Raw genomic sequence first — 17,168 nt, forward strand, 5'->3', positions numbered from 1 at the left:
ATCCAGAGGGAAGTCCCGCTCCCCTGGAATGCCTTCATCTCATTCATCCTGTACAGCATGTCAGAAGCATGGCAAGCCCCCCCTGCCATAAATAAATTGAATGTCATTACGCAGAAGATTTAAGCTCTGTTGGATGTCTCCAGTCCTCCTCAAACTCCTGTTAAACTTATGGTTAATACCATATGGTTTGTTAGCAGCTTTTTGTCTGCTATTGTTCCGAAGTTGTTTCACGTGGGAGTTTCCTGTCTTCCCAAATGGACCGGAAAAATTGCAACAACGTAGGACTAGCAGTCAAAAGAGCTGGCTTCTAATTCTTGTTCTGCCACTCTGAACATTGGGACCCCGGATCAGTAATTTACCCTCTCTGAGCCACACAGCCTCCTCAACTTGAAATTGAGGAAGGCGGTCCGGACGCTCTCTAAGGTTCCTTCTAGCTCTGACAGTCTGCGTTTCTGTGACTGTGAACTCCTTGAAGGAAGGAATCTTAGACTTCTGTGCCCCGATCTTAGAACAGTGCTGTGTACAACGTTTAGAATCTAATTTTTCTCCTAACGAGCAGCCAGGAATGCTTGTTGTAAGCAATATTTACAAGGGTGGAGATATAAACAGGCATACTTCTATCGTCTTTTCTTTATCTCCAGAAGTCTCAGAGATTTTTAGAATTAAGTCGTTAAAATCTTTAAATAACTGAGGCTTTGATGTTGACTCTTTAAGATTGTAAAGCACTAAACGGTAAGAGACTATGTTTATCTAAATCTTGCTGCGTGGGGGTCTACCAAGTCACTAGATTGCCTGGAAATGACGGTAGTCAGCTTCTGGAGGGCATATTACTGGTTTTTCCCTGTGTCAATCCTTTCTGTGGAAATCTCTCTGAAATGTATTGCATATTTCCCTGCCTTATCCAACAAAGTACAAGAGACCTAATCTGATCTGTTCTTGCTGCTCTGTTTTATCATGTTTACTTTTCATACCGTGTTGTGAATGTACAGAAATGGCGAAACATCGGGCTGAATCTGTACTGGGCCTGTGACACATCATGAAACTCGCTTTCTTAAAAACAACCGCAACAAAAATGCCCTGTCAAGATCTGTCCCTTCCCCTTTAATGTACTATACAGAATGTATCAATCCAGGCCCTCCTGCATTAATGTGCTTTCTACAAATTGTGATTCGGGAACGTAAGACCCTTCCTAGGCTGTCCCCTTGCTTTCGGTATCGGTAACCAGTAACTTCAGCCATCCAGTCAGGTTCAACCCACCCTTTAGTTTACTTGCTTTAACTTCTGTCGCAACACCGTGTTCACAAGGGTCCCCGCGGTGTGATGGAATGAATGTAGGTCCTGGAGTCACATCGTCCTGAGTCCAAACTCCAGCTTTGTTAACTTACTAGCTGGGTGACCTTAGGCCAGCTGCCCTACCTGGCTGAGCCTTCACTTACAAAATAAGGTTTAAAAATTTAACCTTGGCTGACGAATTAATGGGTAGATAAATTCATGTGATAATACAAATATTCTTTCGGCTTCTCTGCATGCTAGGAGAAACATAACCTTGCAGGGTCTTTGAGAGGATTAGATAATATAGGTGAAGCATCTGGCACATTGTAGGTATTCACATTATCCTACGAACGTTAAGACTATTTCTTGTAAAGGCCCTCAAAGCCAGGTTTTCTGTTTGGCTTTTGTTTTTAATACACATTACCTTATTTTTTATGACCCGCATGTATTTAACAGTCGCTATGTTCCAAGCATTGTTGATACAGCGATTAGGGGGGAAAGTCTTGCCCTCACGGTCCTTATCCAGGTCTCTCTTTCACCACTAGAGTCACCGGGCATGACTGAGGTCTTGCATTTCTAGTTGTGAGGTCATCGCCAGGTTTGCCACAACGCCAGCTTTGGGGGGTGCCAGATTATCAAGATTTTGCAGGATTTGAAAGTTTGAGGGGGACCTATGCTCTCAGAGGGTCTCCTTTAACTACCCAGTGTTGGCTCCGGCTCAACCCTCCTGCAGCCTCCCTTAAAACAGGTCCATGTGGAGGGTATGAGAGCCTAGCAGTGCTCAGTGATGGCCAGGCTCCAGCAAGTCAACTGCCACAGGCCCAGGAATTCTCAGACACCGATTTGCCTTTCCATTTCCCAGGGCTTAACCTCTGTCGTTCGGCCTCCCCAATTACAATTACATTTCCAGACCCTTTTTTTTTTTTTTTTTTTTTTGGCCTTACCCTCAATTCCCAGCCTTAGTAATGGCTCGTATTTCCTGGATGTAACTACAGGAGCTCAAATTCACTCCTGAAAAAAAGCTTTCAAACTTGAGCTTGCAGCCAGATCTACCCCGGTTTTAAACTTCACAGTCATATTCACAACTACTCATACCATTTCTAATTTACTGCTGTACAGAAATATCAAGCTGTATTTACTTTTCTTTTTTTCTGCCAGATACTAGGCAACGAATTGACTCTTCTTCAGAGGAAAAAGGCCAATGATTTCTTGACGACTAGAAACAGTGCCAGGCTCTCGGCTGATAGTCTATATGGAGAGGGAAAACATTTATCCCACATATGGAAGGGAAAGTTCCTCTTCCCCGGTGCAATTGCTCCTATGGCAAAAAGGTCATTTAATCACATGCCAGCCGCTAGACACGATGATAATATAAAGCAGGATTCTGTGTGCTTCTGAACCATCTGGGGTTTATCAAATGCCCCTACACCACTCAAGGATGGGAAACCCTGAGACAGTTAACGAGAAAAACCAAAGAATGAAGAATGGATTTGCCTCTCGTCCCTTTGTCTACACTCTCAACAGATACGGTTTAGTTCTTGACTCTGAGATGAGCAGATCAACAGAGCATCTCTCTCTGAGCAGTTGTGTTCACACCTGAAGCAGCCATGATTCTGAAATCCAGGGAGATCTTTCTCACTTCCATTTCGCTGCAAACAGAACTTGCACTATTAGTGATGTTCCCTTAACACATTCACAGTGTCACGGATATTAACAGAATTTTAAGCCTGCCAAGTTTCCTGGCCCCTGTACCAATCTTATTATGGACTCTTCAAACTGAGGCAATATATCCACTTGTACCATTTTTTGTCCTTAGAATTTGATCTTTCAGGATGTTTCAATCCAAGAATTAAAGTAATGGTGACACGTAGTGCAATTTGGGGGCTGGACAACACACCCCTGGATCCGAGAAGGAAGCTTCCAGTTTCCAGGACTGCCCCATCATCCCAGTTAAGTTCCAGTTGTCTCCTTTCCAAATCTCTTACGTTTGTTTAAGACTTCATGCTTTTCACAAAGGGCTACCCCCCCACACCTTATCCGGGTTGTTCTTCCCCACAGCCCATGAGGCAGACCAGACATGCAAGTACGATTGCCCCCGTAACACTGGTGAGAAAAACCCTGAGGTTCAAAGACATAAAGTGATGATCCCAAGATCACACAGCAGGTCAGCCACGGAGACAGGACCTTAACCCAAGTCATATTCGTCCATTTCTAAAAAATAAAAAAAAAATAATCCCAACAAGCCATGTGGCAGTGGTTTAAAACCTACATGTCATAGGCAAAAACTTTTGAATGTTATCCAGATGTCTTTGAAAGGCTCAGGGGAATAAATACTCACCTTCAAGAGCCAGGCATGAAAAATGGCATGTTATGAAAAACATGCCAATTTAGGATTTGCTAGATGAGAGAGAAAAGTCGGGGACGACACAGACAGAGCCGGGTTTCAGAACATTCCTTGTGCTCTTTGCTTTACTACAAACAATGACCTATGCACCAGACAGAAAAGGTACAACGTTGGCAGTAGAAAAGTGAGTTTGTGTCATCATTCACTCGGAATTGGCGGGGCGGGGGGGGGGGGGGGGGGGGGGGGGGGGGGAGGCAGTGGAAGACGCCTTGGAAATCACCCTGCAGTTCGATTTGAAATGTTTGGAGAACCTTTTCCTCCTCGTGCGTGACAAACCTGAAGTGGTTCAGGGAAAGTCTGTCTCTGATCTACTTTCGTCCTGTTATGAAGGTCAATGAAGAAATCAAAATGGGAAGTCCGAATAAAGTAGCCTTTGAATTGAAAGCATCTGAATCGCACTTCCTCAGGCCAGGGGAATTTGACAGCTAATTATGGAGACCATCGATGATTCGAAACTCAGAATTTCTGGAGATGTAGTGGTAACGCCCGGGCCGGGAGAACCGCTTACATTCATTACAGGAAATTCACAGCTTCCCTGAGGAAAAGTGGTTCCAAGGGTCAGAGTCAGGCCTCGTGCCTGGAATTAGGGGGTACGGGTCTGAGCGAAGCCCTACTTTTTCCTGCCGTGCCTTCACAGACTGAGAAGAGCACAGAGTCCCTCAAAGGAGAGCTCCCCACAGGAAGGAAAAGTTAGCCTCAGAGGCATTTCAACCTATGGAGCTGACTTGCCAGAATCCCTCCACAGGCCACCCAGGCAGTGAAGAAATTCGTGGAGAGAAAGAAAGAAAGACCCACAGCCGTGAGCAGAGCCAGCTGGGAGGGATGTTATTACTTTATTTCTGTTTTCTTAGCTATGTGTGCGTGCGTGCGTGTGTGTGCGCGCGCGTGCATGTGCGTGCGTGTGTGTCGAGGGCTGACTGCAGAAAACGTCTGAATCCACGGCACTCGGGATGGAAACTTTTGTTGATATAATTTCTCCTAACTTTCCTACACCTTCCTTCCCTTCCACTCCATTTCCCCAGTGGCTATCAAGAGCTGTATATATCTGACCACAAAACAGCCAGTCAGTTCAAGTCAAAACTGCAGCCAGCCATCTGGATTGACTCAAACTCTGTCTACACACACCAATTGGCTTGGGGGTAAAAAAATGTAATTCAGTGCAACAACTGGTTATTTTTAAAACAACGAGTTGAATTCAGACAACCATCCAATTAGTTGATTTCAAAATGCCTGTTTGGCGACATGAAAAGGGTTTTTTTTTTTTTTCCAGAGGGCCTCGTGTGTGCATAAACAACCTGAATGCTATTAAACTGACGAGCTATTTTAGAATCAAGTAGATAAGGCCAAAGCGGCTGGACTCTGTTTATAAAGGGAAAACCTGTTAGAGTAACAGTCCATCAAGCACTGCAGAGGGTGATGCCTTCTGCTGCAGAGATGAAATCTCTCACGTGACCCTTCTTTCTAGCGGCAAGCACCTCATTCCTATTTTTTTTTTTTCGAGAAACCTCCTGTGTACCTGCTTCCTGGATGTGCCGTGCGGGCCAGAAGGCCACAGATTGAAACAGAGACTCCAAGCAAATGTGCTCGTGTTGGCTTCTTCCACATAACGTTTCCTAACACACACCCAAGATGTTAACTCGATTCTCTCTCGCGCTTTCGACGAGTTTCGGCCCTGGCTACGGACCGCAGGGAGGCCTCCTTGGAGCCATCTGACCCGATCGGGAATGAGTTGGGTCAGTTGAAACGGCACAGCTACATCTCCCGGAGCTTTTCACCCCCTGAAATGTGAAAGTTCTTTTCCTGTGTTACATTGCTAAGAAATGATTTAAGAACAAAAAGGAGTGGGGGGGGGGTGGGTGGAAGGTCTCCTCCTGAAGAGAATTTTATTTGCACTCCCCATGCTTTGTCATAAAGGGCAATGAACCGTGTTAATCATATAAGAAGTTTTAGAGAAGCTCTCTTTTTCACATTAGGCTTAAAACATCACCCCTGAGGTGGTGCTGATGGCTCCCTTAGAAAAGATTTCTTTGACATCTAAGACACAAAGGACTTCAGCAAACGCTCAGAGTTAAGTGAGTGGTGCCTAAGTGCCGACTCTCCATCCCCAGTGACAAGCATTTACTAAGCGAAACTTTTGTTGCCGCAAATGTCTTGCTTGGGTGTGTCTTAATCCCTGACGTTGTGGAGGTTTTGTTTTAGTGCGTGTATGTGTGTGTGTTTTAAACATTTATTTTGTCAGGAAGGATCCTCACAATGGAAGCATTCATGGCCATCTCTGTGGCTGAGTCTTTAGGTTTAAGACTGGCTAAGCTGCCCCAGGTAGAAGTGTTTGCACAGCTACAAAATAAGTATAGAATCCCAGCCCCCAACTTGGAAGGGGCCCCATTAAGCCAGTCCTTGCCTTGAGGCATCTAACCCAGAGGAATAGCCACCCTTTCTTTTAAGATCTCCGAGGACAAAAACACCACACGTGATGTTTTCTTTTATTCGAAAAAATGTGAACCGTAAAACATATTTACAGGGGAAGAACATTATAATCCATAGTTAAATGATTTCCTTGCTGAAACATTTGCTCTCCCAAGTTTTAAAAAAATCAAAAAAAATGACAAAACTTCCTTTCCCCTTGGGGGAAAAAAATCCTTTCGATGGAAGCATGTCTCCCCTTTTTGAGGATCCGCAGGAGATATTTCTCTCAGGAAATTCTCCCAGAAACCGTTATGTGCCTCCTAAGAAAGCAGCTTTGCTTTTATCTTGCGGATCCTCTGAATCAAGACAAGTTTCCTTTTTTCCTTTGGCTGTTAGAAAGCTCCCAGCCAAAGTTGCAATCAATGAACAGGACCCAATCCCAGTTCTTCACCCGGTCTCCTTCCCTTATTTTCTCTCCGCCCAAACTTCTTCACTCAGTCGTGTTTTTTGTTGCTGCTTCTGGGCTTTGGGGTTGGTTTGTTTTGATGTCTGTAAGCAGTTTACTGACACTATTAAGAGCAGCAGCAAATTCCGACCTCTGGATCCCAGCCCTCCCCCTCCCTAGTTTAACGTCCCTGAGCCTCAGTTGTGAGCGTTAAGTGAGAAAATACCTGCATAGTACCAAGGTGACAGTAAGTGATTTGGCGATTCAATATTATAAATGTTATATACAAGTATAGAAATGTAAATGCCTTAAATCGTTTTGGGAGCAAGCAAGAAAAAAAAAAATACTTACTCCCCCCCAGTCAAATACCCCTTTTCTCCTTCTTTCTTTTGTATGATTTGTCTTTCAAGTGAAATCATTTGTTGCTGTTTTCACACTGCACCGTAACTTCTTCTACTACATCACAGGACAGAGCTTCTCAGACTTGCTTGAGAATCAGCAGAAGCACTTAGTACAAATACAGATTCCTACTCTTTAGACCCCTAAAAATATTTATAAATGAGCATTCTGAGATCAGATGTTTCCAGGACTGAAGATACCGGATTTGATCATTGGCTTTTTCTTTTCTTTATGTTTTATTGATTTTTCAGAGAGCGAGAGGGCGACAGAGTGAGAGCGGGGTAGGGGCAGAGAGAGAGGGAGACACAAAATCTGAAGCAGGCTCCAGGCTCTGAGCTGTCAGCACAGAGCAGGAGGCGGGGCTCGAACCTAACCTGAGCCCAAGTTGGACCCTTAACCCACTGAGCCACCCAGGTGCCCCCTCATTGGCTTTTTCTACAATACACACGATGTTGTCTATACTTTTCTTTAAGAATCTAATCACAAACCTCCAAACTTGCCTTCTTGTTTTTAAGTCTGTTTATTTTGAAAGAGAGAGAGAGAGAGGAGAGAGAGAGAGCGAGATCACACGGGGGAGGGGCAAAGAGAGAGGGAGAGAGAGAATTCCAAGCAGGCTCTGCTCTGTCAGCACAGGGCCTGACCTGAGGCTTGAACCCACGAACAGTGAGATCGTGATCTGAGCCAAAACCAAGAGCCGGACACTCAACCAACTGAGCCACCCAGGCGCCCCTCCAACTTGCTTTCTATGTAATGAGCAGCCCTCTGACATTTGCACTTTGTTCTCTTGTTTCTCCTTTGGTGGTTTTTTTCTACTACTTTTTATTCTTTTGCTTCCGGTCTTGCTGCTGCACTGAGGCTCTGTCCAGTTCCTGCTGCACACCTCACCCCCAGCACTCGTCTGGGTAAGTAAGGGATCCCAGAGCTAAAGTTTGCAGCCGCTCGGTATCTTTTTGTGAGCGAAAGCATATCGACATTAACCAACAGTTACTCAGTAACCGTTCCAACCCCTTCTTGAGGAGAAAAACATCTGCAGCCTTTTTTATTTTATTGGCCCGCTTGCTGCCTCCACAACACTGTGAAGAAACAGCCCCACCCTCCACACTGCCCTTCATCCTGCTGGGGAAGCTATACAGAGTGGAGAGACCCAAAAGTCCAAAAAAAAAAAAAAAAAAAAGATTTTATCCGCCTTCCTCTGTTTTCCATGGATAAATGCCAAATCCCTCATACTTAAACTTTCCCCCCCCCCTTCCTTTATTTTGCCTCCCGGTTTTCCTTTGAATGAATGAATAAATTGTCCACCCCTCCAAATTTCCTCAATAACCTACCTCTGTAGCTCATTCGAGTGTTTAATCACCGTGGCAATAAAAAAGGGAGAGAGAAAGAAAGAAAGAAAGAAAGGGAAAAGAAAGGAAGGAAAGAAAGAAGGGAGGGAGGAAGGAAGGAAGGAAGGGAGGAAGGAAAGGAGGAAGGGAGGGAGGGAGGAAGGAGGGAGGGAAGTCGGCCTACAAAAAAGCTAAAATCTCTCCTGCTCTATCGGGAGATTGGTTCGGCTGTCTCCCTTCGTTACATGCATGTTGCTAGGATAGTACGAGTATTTTCAAGATGAATTCTCTGCAGCACTTCATTTGCGTTAGTAAACGCTGCCTAAGGAGAGAAAGGATAGGCTTCCAGAACATGCATTCTCATTAAAACTAAAGTTTATGGACTACCTACTCAGTGCAGGGCACTGTGTTAACCCCAGAGAAATAAAGAAGGGCTTGCCTCCAGGCACACATGCACGCACGCACGCACGCACGCGTACACCCGTGTGTGTGACATCCAGAGAAGGGCGCAGACTAGAAGGATTCCTGAAATTCCAGGGAGGGTGCAATTCTCCCCCAAGGGCCCGGGTACTCACAAAAGGTAAGACTCCAAGCCCCGAAGAAAGGGTAGCAGAGAGCCTGGGGGAATTAATGTGGACAAAGACCAGGAAACAGGAATGAAAATAGTTTCAACTATTTGAGGGGGAAACAATTAGGAGACCGTTTGCCCAGAGCAGACAGTTTGTGTAGACTGGAAGGCAAGTGAAAGATAATAATGGAGCGGTAGACCTTAGTCTGCTTAGAGAGGGCCTTGAATGCTAGGCTAATTAGTGTAGCCTTATCCTATAAGCAGTAAGGAGCGCCACCCTCACAGATAAAAGAAAATAGGAGACCACTGGGGCTCCTGGGGACCTTCAAGGAAAGAAGCGGGGACATCGATTCCAAGAACGTTGTAAAAATGTCTCGAGTTTTTATCACTGTTCTCCATAGTCGTGACTTTGTTATTCACTTGCGGCATCAATGCCATTTGGGTTGACAACAAGAAGAGGAGAGCTAGGGAAATTAACCCTGCCCCCAAAGCCAGATGGAGGCGAAAAGGACCCTACAAAACGGAAGTGGCAGTAGTTTCCAAAGTAGGAAGATAGACAAGGAAAATGTCTGCGGCTCACTGAAGAGAGAAGAAATGTGGCCGATCTGGAGTCAGCAGGGAACCGCAAAATGCCTGTGAGGGCTTAACCGTGAGGAACCCTACACATTTCCCTGACAGCTCAACTTTTCCAGCAGTATCTGTCATGCTACTTTAGAGGAGGGGACTGTAAGGAGCATTGTTAAATGAATGCACCATTTTGTGAACCCCAGAGAGCCCTAAGAATATTCTGTAAACATAATTGACCCTTGAACAGCACAGGGGGTTAGGGGTGATGGAACCCTGTGCGGTAGAAAATCCACATATAACTTTTGACTTCCCAAACGTTTAACTACTGCGGACCAGAAGCCTTACTGATAACGTAAACAGTTGGTTAAAACATATTTTGTATGCTCTCTGTATTATATACTGTATTACAAGAAAGCAAAGAAACAAATGTTATTAACGAAATCATAAGATGGGGCGCCTGGCTGGCTCAGTCAGTGGAGCCTATGACTCTTGAGCTCAGCGTTGTGAGTTCAAATCCCACATTGGGTGTAGAGATTACTTTCCAAAAAATCATGTGGAAGAGGGGTACCTGGGTGGCTCAGTTGGTTAAACCTCCAACTCTTGATTTTGGCTCAGGTCATGATCTCACGGTTTCTGAGATTGAGCCCCACGTTGGACTCTCTGCTGACAGTGGGGAGTCTGCTTGGGATTCTCGCTCCTCCTCTGTCTTTGCCCCTCACCAGCTCCCTCTCTCTTTCCCTCCCTTTCTCTCAAAAATAAATAAACTTTTAAAAATCATAGGGAAGAGAAACTACATTTACAGTACTGTGATGTATTTATTTTTTAAATCTCTTTTGAAGTTTATTTATTTTGAGAGCGTGAGAGAGAGCGAGTGGGGAAGGGGCAGAGAGAGAGAGAGAGGGAAAGAGAGAGAATCCCAAGCAGGCTCTGCACTGACAGCACAAAGCCCAATGCGGGGCTTGAGGCCACAAACCATGAGATCATGACCTGAGCCGAAATCAAGAGGTTGACGCTTAACTGACTGAGCCCCCCAGGTGCCCCCTGTGCTGTATTTTTTGAAAAAAATTCATACATGAGTAGACCCATGCTTCCCAAACCCATGTTGTTCAAGAATCTACCTGGTTCAACTAACTAGGATTGACTACCAGGTAACACGTAGGTTGATTTCTCGTGTGTCCTATTTTGAAGGCACTGCTTGGGCAATAGTGGTTCCCGACCTCCTCACTCCTGTTTGAGGCAAAAGTGAAAAGACAACAACAACAAAATTCTTTTCAGCCAAGAGTTGACTGTCCTGCTAAGATAAGAGTTGCTCGGCTCTCCCCCTAATTGAGCATGGCTTCAGTATTATAAACGGGTGGCTGTCTGTCCAGGACTACTTGGAAAAGGCTTCTGTCTCCATGGATCTTCATTTCTAGCTGAGCTGCTCTCTCTGAGTCCTAAACTCACCCCATGTCTCCTTTTGTAAGTAGGAGATTGCCAATGTTTGCTGATAGGGCACAAAGGGATTGAGAAAGACCATGTTGCCTCCTTTCATCCACTCTGCCCCTTAGCCAAGTAGACAGGAAACACTGCTTTCTTCACTTTCTTATAATCTTCACTGCTCATGATCACTGTCATGAGCATTTTATAGCTGCTACATACTAGATACTCAATAGTATTTGCTGAACAGGTGAATGAATGAATACCAGGTACTGTCCTAGGTTCTGGGCACTTACCAGTCAAGAAGACAACAGACAGAAATCCCCACTTTTATGGAGATTACATTATAGTGACAGAAAGGAAGCACCCATAAAGTTCTAAGTTATATCAGACCCAGCACCGAGGACACGAGAACTACTCAACAGATGTGCGGTGAAAAGAGAGACTCAAGTGTAACAATGCACCTAATTTATGTTTCTCCTCCCCATCGGTCTCATTAAAAAACATTTAGTATCCTCAAAAAACTAAAACTAGAATTACCATATGATCCAGCAATTCCATTCCTAGGTATATGCCCAGCATTGAAGGCAGAAACTTGAACAGATATTTGTACGCCAATGTTCACAACAGCATTTTTCACAGTAGCCGAAAGTTGGAAACAACCCAGGTGTCCGTGGATGGATGAATGGACGAACAAAATGTGGTATACGCAGGCAAATGGAGTATTATTCAGTCTTTAAAAGGACAGAAATTCTGACACACGCCACGACATGGACAAAGCTTGAAGACGCCACGCTAAGTGAAATAAGCTGGCCACCAAAAGACTAATACAGTAGGGTTCCACTTAAACGAGCTGTCTAGGGTAGTGAAATTCATACAGATGGAAAGGAGAAGGGCCGGTTGTGGTTGCCTGGGACGAGGGAGGAATGGAGTTACTATATAATGGGCACAGAGTTTCAGCTTTGTGAGATGAAAAAGTCCTAGAGGTCTGTTGCACGGCAACGTGACTATGCCTAACACGAATGACCTACACACTTCAAAATGGTTATGAAGGTAAATTTCACGATATGTGTATTTTACCCCAATTAAAAAATTGTCTTAAACGCTTATTAAACACTCTTCTGTGAGAATTGTGCAAAGATGAACAAACACAAACACTTTGCTGGAGTTTACATTGTGACACAGACCCTTCATGATGTGGCCGGGCGTGTCAAGGCCATACGGACAAGAGAACACAAACATTCGACCCAGATATGGAGAGGCAGCTGGGTATTTACATTACCTAACAGAGCAAAGGTGAGTGCGTTTGGGGATGGAAGGAGGGTGGGCTGAACCATTTCTCAAAAGTATGCCAACGCCATTGCCTGTCATACGTCGCAAACCTATAGTCCTTTCTTTCGAATCTTGAAGCATTAGGATCTTCCACAATTCCTTACAAGTAGGCAAATATCCCAGGAAGGGACAAGAACGGTTTTGAGCTAGCAGTTTGCTTCCTGTTTTATATTACAGGGCTCCAGGACGAGAGGGGAAGTAGTGGGGGAGGCAAGGTGATGGGTGGGCAACCAAAGTCAACTTCCCATTTTCACACCCAAGTGCACGAGACTGGGGACGCAAAAGATACTGATGTGACAAGTCCACAGGCAGACAGGTTTACAGGGGCGGTTCCCCCCTCAAGTAATCAAGAGCAAAGGAAACCCATTTTCACACATTGGCCCTGACCAGCCTCCGGAGGTAGTGACCTCCATTCCTGACGCCAGAGCTACTCCAGCGGAGGCTGCGGTGGGGATGCGGGTGTTTCTCCAGCTCCATATTCTATGGGTCTCGTAACACAGACAGCTGGGTGAACCTCCTTGGCCCCGCCAGGACAGCCATGCCTCAGTCTCTCAGGCACCACCAACTGTGTGTAGGAGATTCTAGAGAGAGATCTCTGCACTTGCCATGAAGAAAGAGTCTGCTGGGCAGGATCCTTTAAACCACATCACAAATGCGTTTTCATCTCCTTAAAGGAACAAATTGTTTTTAAGGACTTCAGCACATTGTTTATGAGTCAATGGAACTGGCTAATAACAAATGGGTCTTATCTATTCACGAAAGCAAGTCTCTGAGGATCTCTCTTGGGAACCACTGTGAGTAGTTAGTTTGAGTTATTGTACACATAGACTTCAGCTAATAAAAGGGTATGTTTTAAAACATTCCAGAATTCCAACCTGTCACTAATTCAGATTGGTCTGCCTGCCCCCACCCCCATTAGTCCAAATAGATGAGATTTTGCTGAGGCAGATTTTTCAAGTCATTTGCAAATGGTAAAGAAAAAGAGGGGATCTCTCTCTCTCTCTCTCTCTCTCTCTCTCTCTCCCCCTCTTAATTTGAGACACACTGTTTGACATCTCACTATTAGGATCATAGGTGACAATTTCTCCCAACTTGTTATTTACCTTGGTTCCTCCCGTTACCAAGTTGCATTATAACCAGAATGGGCCCTGGCTTTCTTGCCTAGTGCCAAACAGCTTTGTTTTTCCTAGACTGACTCTCTTTCAGCTCCATGAAAGTCATTATTAAGCTAATGCCAAATTAAATTACATTTCATTCGTTTGTAAATGGACAGGACACACGCTCCTCAATGCGATAACTTGGTATTGTAGAAGATGCTCTGGCCAATCACTCTCTTCAAAACACCCCTTCGGCTTGTAATACCTGTGATGTGCTAGTTTTGAATGGTGTTTTCCAAGATCAGCAAGCTATAAACCACATGGCCCCCCCCCCCAAAAAAATGTTAGCCCTAAGCTAATTTCAGGGACTTGTTTATACATTTTTTTTAAAAAAAATTTTAACGTTTATTTATTTTTGAGACACAGAGAGAGACAGAGCATGAACGGGGGAGGAGCAGAGAGAGAGGGAGACACAGAATCGGAAGCAGGCTCCAGGCTCCAAGCCATCAGCCCAGAGCCCGACGCGGGGCTCGAACTCACGGACTGCGAGATCGCGACCTGAGCTGAAGTGGGACGCTTAACCGACTGAGCCACCCAGGCGCCCCTATACATTTATAATTTATACATTTATAAATATGAATGTATATTTAGCTTTTTTTTTTTAATCAGCTAAGGAGCACTTCAGCTCTAAAGCCCGTGGGAGCTCATCACACCAAGGTCCCAGACTGTATGCAGTAGCTGGCGTTGCCCAGGAAGACACAGAACTGGGTTCAGGAGCTTCAAATAGGTGTTCGGTTTCCTATGTATATGTCGATTGGTTGTTGCGTCTGCTTCCTGTATCACAGGAGTTGTGACTTGCTGGTGGGAAAGCATCTGGGGAGCCACAGGAATAAAAGAGGAACGGAGGTGCTGCTCTGGTTCTGGTTGTCGGCAATAGAAAGGGAGGGTCAAGGCTGTGGTGATGTGAGCTTCCCGGCCGGCATCAGGGAAGAAGTGCGACTGACCGCCGGAGGCAGTTTGGTGCTGAGGGGGAAGGTATTCTGAAGCCGGCTTTGTAGCCCCGATACTGTATCATCCCTCACCTCCCAGCCTGCACCTCGTGGAACGAGCTCGAAAAGCTTACATACGAGGCAGGCAGCTTATAACAACAAAGGGATTCCCCTTCCAAGAAGTTTCCGGTCTGAGATGACACATGTAGTACAGAAATGCTCTATTGTTAAGCAACCAAATATATGCATTAACCAAGGGATAGAAAAGCATAAGCATTTTAGCTTCAAAGGCAAAGTCAATGAATTTGAGATGCACAATCTTACAATTAAGACTTCAAAACCAATTTTCAAAGTACAAGTAGATACAAGCCAATAGAAGAGGGCTGAAGTAAATGCAGGATCAATGGTGCTGGGGCCAAAGCAGCAGAATCTGAGGGACGCGCTGTTCTTACTTAAAGGATTCCTTTTATTCGTGCAATTGAAATCCACTACCTCCTCTGTGAAGTCCTTCCTGTCCCTGGCTCTTTCTCCGGCTATAATACGGGTCACCCTTTGCTTTGGGCCTCACTCTGCCCTGGTACATGCTCACGTCATGTCGCCCATAACGACTTACTGCATTTCTGTTTCCACGTCTCATTAGGCTTTAAGTAATTTAAGGACAACGTCACATTCTTCTGTGTGTGTCCATCACCCTAGCTCAATACCTGGCACGTAGTAGGTGCTCAATATGTTTTTTTAATGGATGATATCCCATAATGCCCTGTGGTGAAGAGGGCACCAGCTCAATACATGTGCCTGTTAGAGTTATGTCAAGCCAATTTAGGGCCCTGCAGAAGAAAGAGAACTGTAAATTCCCAGCTCCTAAATCAAAGGTTGAAAGCTTGCTCCTCCCTAGCCATAGCTCCTTGATATGGCCCCTGATTAATAATCTGTTACATCCTCAAAAGGGGTCATTTTAAGGTAACCCAACAGAGCTCCCATGACCTACTGACCTTGTTATATCACCAAAAAGGAGCTACGTTGGGGTCAAAGGATGGAAGAATACTTTGCTGTGATTCACATATTACCCAGAAAACTTTGGCTTCCTGGAATTCATAATAAAAATTCCAAATCCCCGGCAATAACTTCCCAACCCCACATTTCTTGCTAACACAGCAGAGTAACACTCGGATTCTATGCCAGGCCTCCTGACCTTTTGTTAATTGCAAAATAAACAGATCTCCAGTTTAGAGGGGCCTTCTCCTTTTACGGGCTCCCCGCAGTGTAGGCACTGCTTGAATGGTATTTATTTCTGCCATATTTGCTTTCCAACACTTGTTCGGAGCAAAAGGCAGGTGTCCGGGAATGGAAGGAATAGGGATTAGAGCAAGAGGAAAGAGGCAGGTGCCCTCACATCCTGAACGAAGTGTCCAATTTACTCTTCAGAAGGGGCTAAGTATATCTGTGCCGCTACTCTTGTGCCTAGCCCTGCCCTCACACAACTCACTGCCAGGTCGGGGAAACAGACGTGTACAAAGTGCTAAGCACCAGGGCGGAAGCACAGACCAAAAGCTGGGGAAACCCAGAGGAGAGATGACTGTTCCCTGCCGGCCATTGCTAGTGATTGGCATAGGAAGATGATAGGGAAGGGCGGCAGTAACATCATGAAGATGTGGCCGTAGGTCGTGGGTCTCCGCAGTTTTGCAGGTTCCGAAACTTAACTTTATGTGCTGCTTGCTCTAGGGCTGATCGGACTCCAAGAGATCGACTCGTGATGCGCCAGAAAGATAAATACTAATATAGATATAAGCTAACTTTGACTCACCATGTATTTACTAGATGTCAAGAAATGTTGTGCTTGACGTGAATTATCTCATTTAACACCCACAGCAATACTGTGAGAAAGCCACTACACCACCACCACCATGTTTATTTATTTTCATTTTTTAATTTTTGAAAAATATTCTTCGTTTTTGGGGCGCCTGGGTGGCTCAGTTGGTTAGGCGTCCGACTTCGGCTCAGGTCATAAACTTGCGTTTTGTGGGTTCGAGTCCCGTGTCAGACTCTGCTGACAGCTCAGAGCCTGGAGCCTGCTTCGGATTCTGTGTCTCCCTCTCTCTCTCTCTCTCTGCACCTCCCCTGCTCGCGCTCTCTCTCTCTCTCTCTCAAAAATAAATAAAGATTAAAAAATGTTTTAAATATTTTTCATTTTTTAAAGTTTATTTTGAGAGAGAGGTAGAGAGAGCAGGGGAGGAGCAGAGAGAGAAAATCCCAAGCAGGCTCCTCACTGTCAGCACATAGCCCCACCTGGGGCTTGAACTCATGAATGGCCTGAGCTGAAATCAAGGGTCAGACACCCGACCGACTGAGCCACCCGGGCACCCCACCACCTTCATTTTTAAAATAAATAATCAGAGACTCAGGAAGATTCTGACTTGCCCAAGCTGGTCAAGTGAAGATTCTTATAAAAGTCGGTCTGATTTGTTCGCCACTGTGTGCATTCTCTCCCCAAAAAGGAAAATGATGGAAACTGAGTTAAGTCCTGAAGATTGTTTGCCAAGTGTCAAAATCAGAACAAGGGCCTCAATAACTATTCCACATGAGAGAATAGTTAAGAGTCCTCGAGCTATGCCAGCCTAGTGAATTAGACTCCTTCACCCCTGCTCAATAGATCCCAGATTTCAAGTGATCAGTCAGGACGCTCTCTCCTGCCAAAACCCCAGTGATTAAGTCCAACTCTGCATTGCTGCATTTTCTGTCCTTAAATACCCATATTTGGGCCCTGCCTTGAACCTTGGTCAATGACTAGGGTCTTAGACACTATCCTTGCTTAATTTCTTCCAGCTTTCTGAAAGCTGTATCCTGCTCTTTCTAAATCCTACCCCCTGCCCTAGGGCTGCTCCGCTTACCAGATTGTCCCTCCTTGAACTCCTGATGACCACATTTATCCCTGAATTACCTATTTCCTT

This window comes from Prionailurus viverrinus, chromosome X (genome assembly GCF_022837055.1).
Source record: "Prionailurus viverrinus isolate Anna chromosome X, UM_Priviv_1.0, whole genome shotgun sequence".
In the NCBI taxonomy this organism is placed as follows: domain Eukaryota; kingdom Metazoa; phylum Chordata; class Mammalia; order Carnivora; family Felidae; genus Prionailurus; species Prionailurus viverrinus.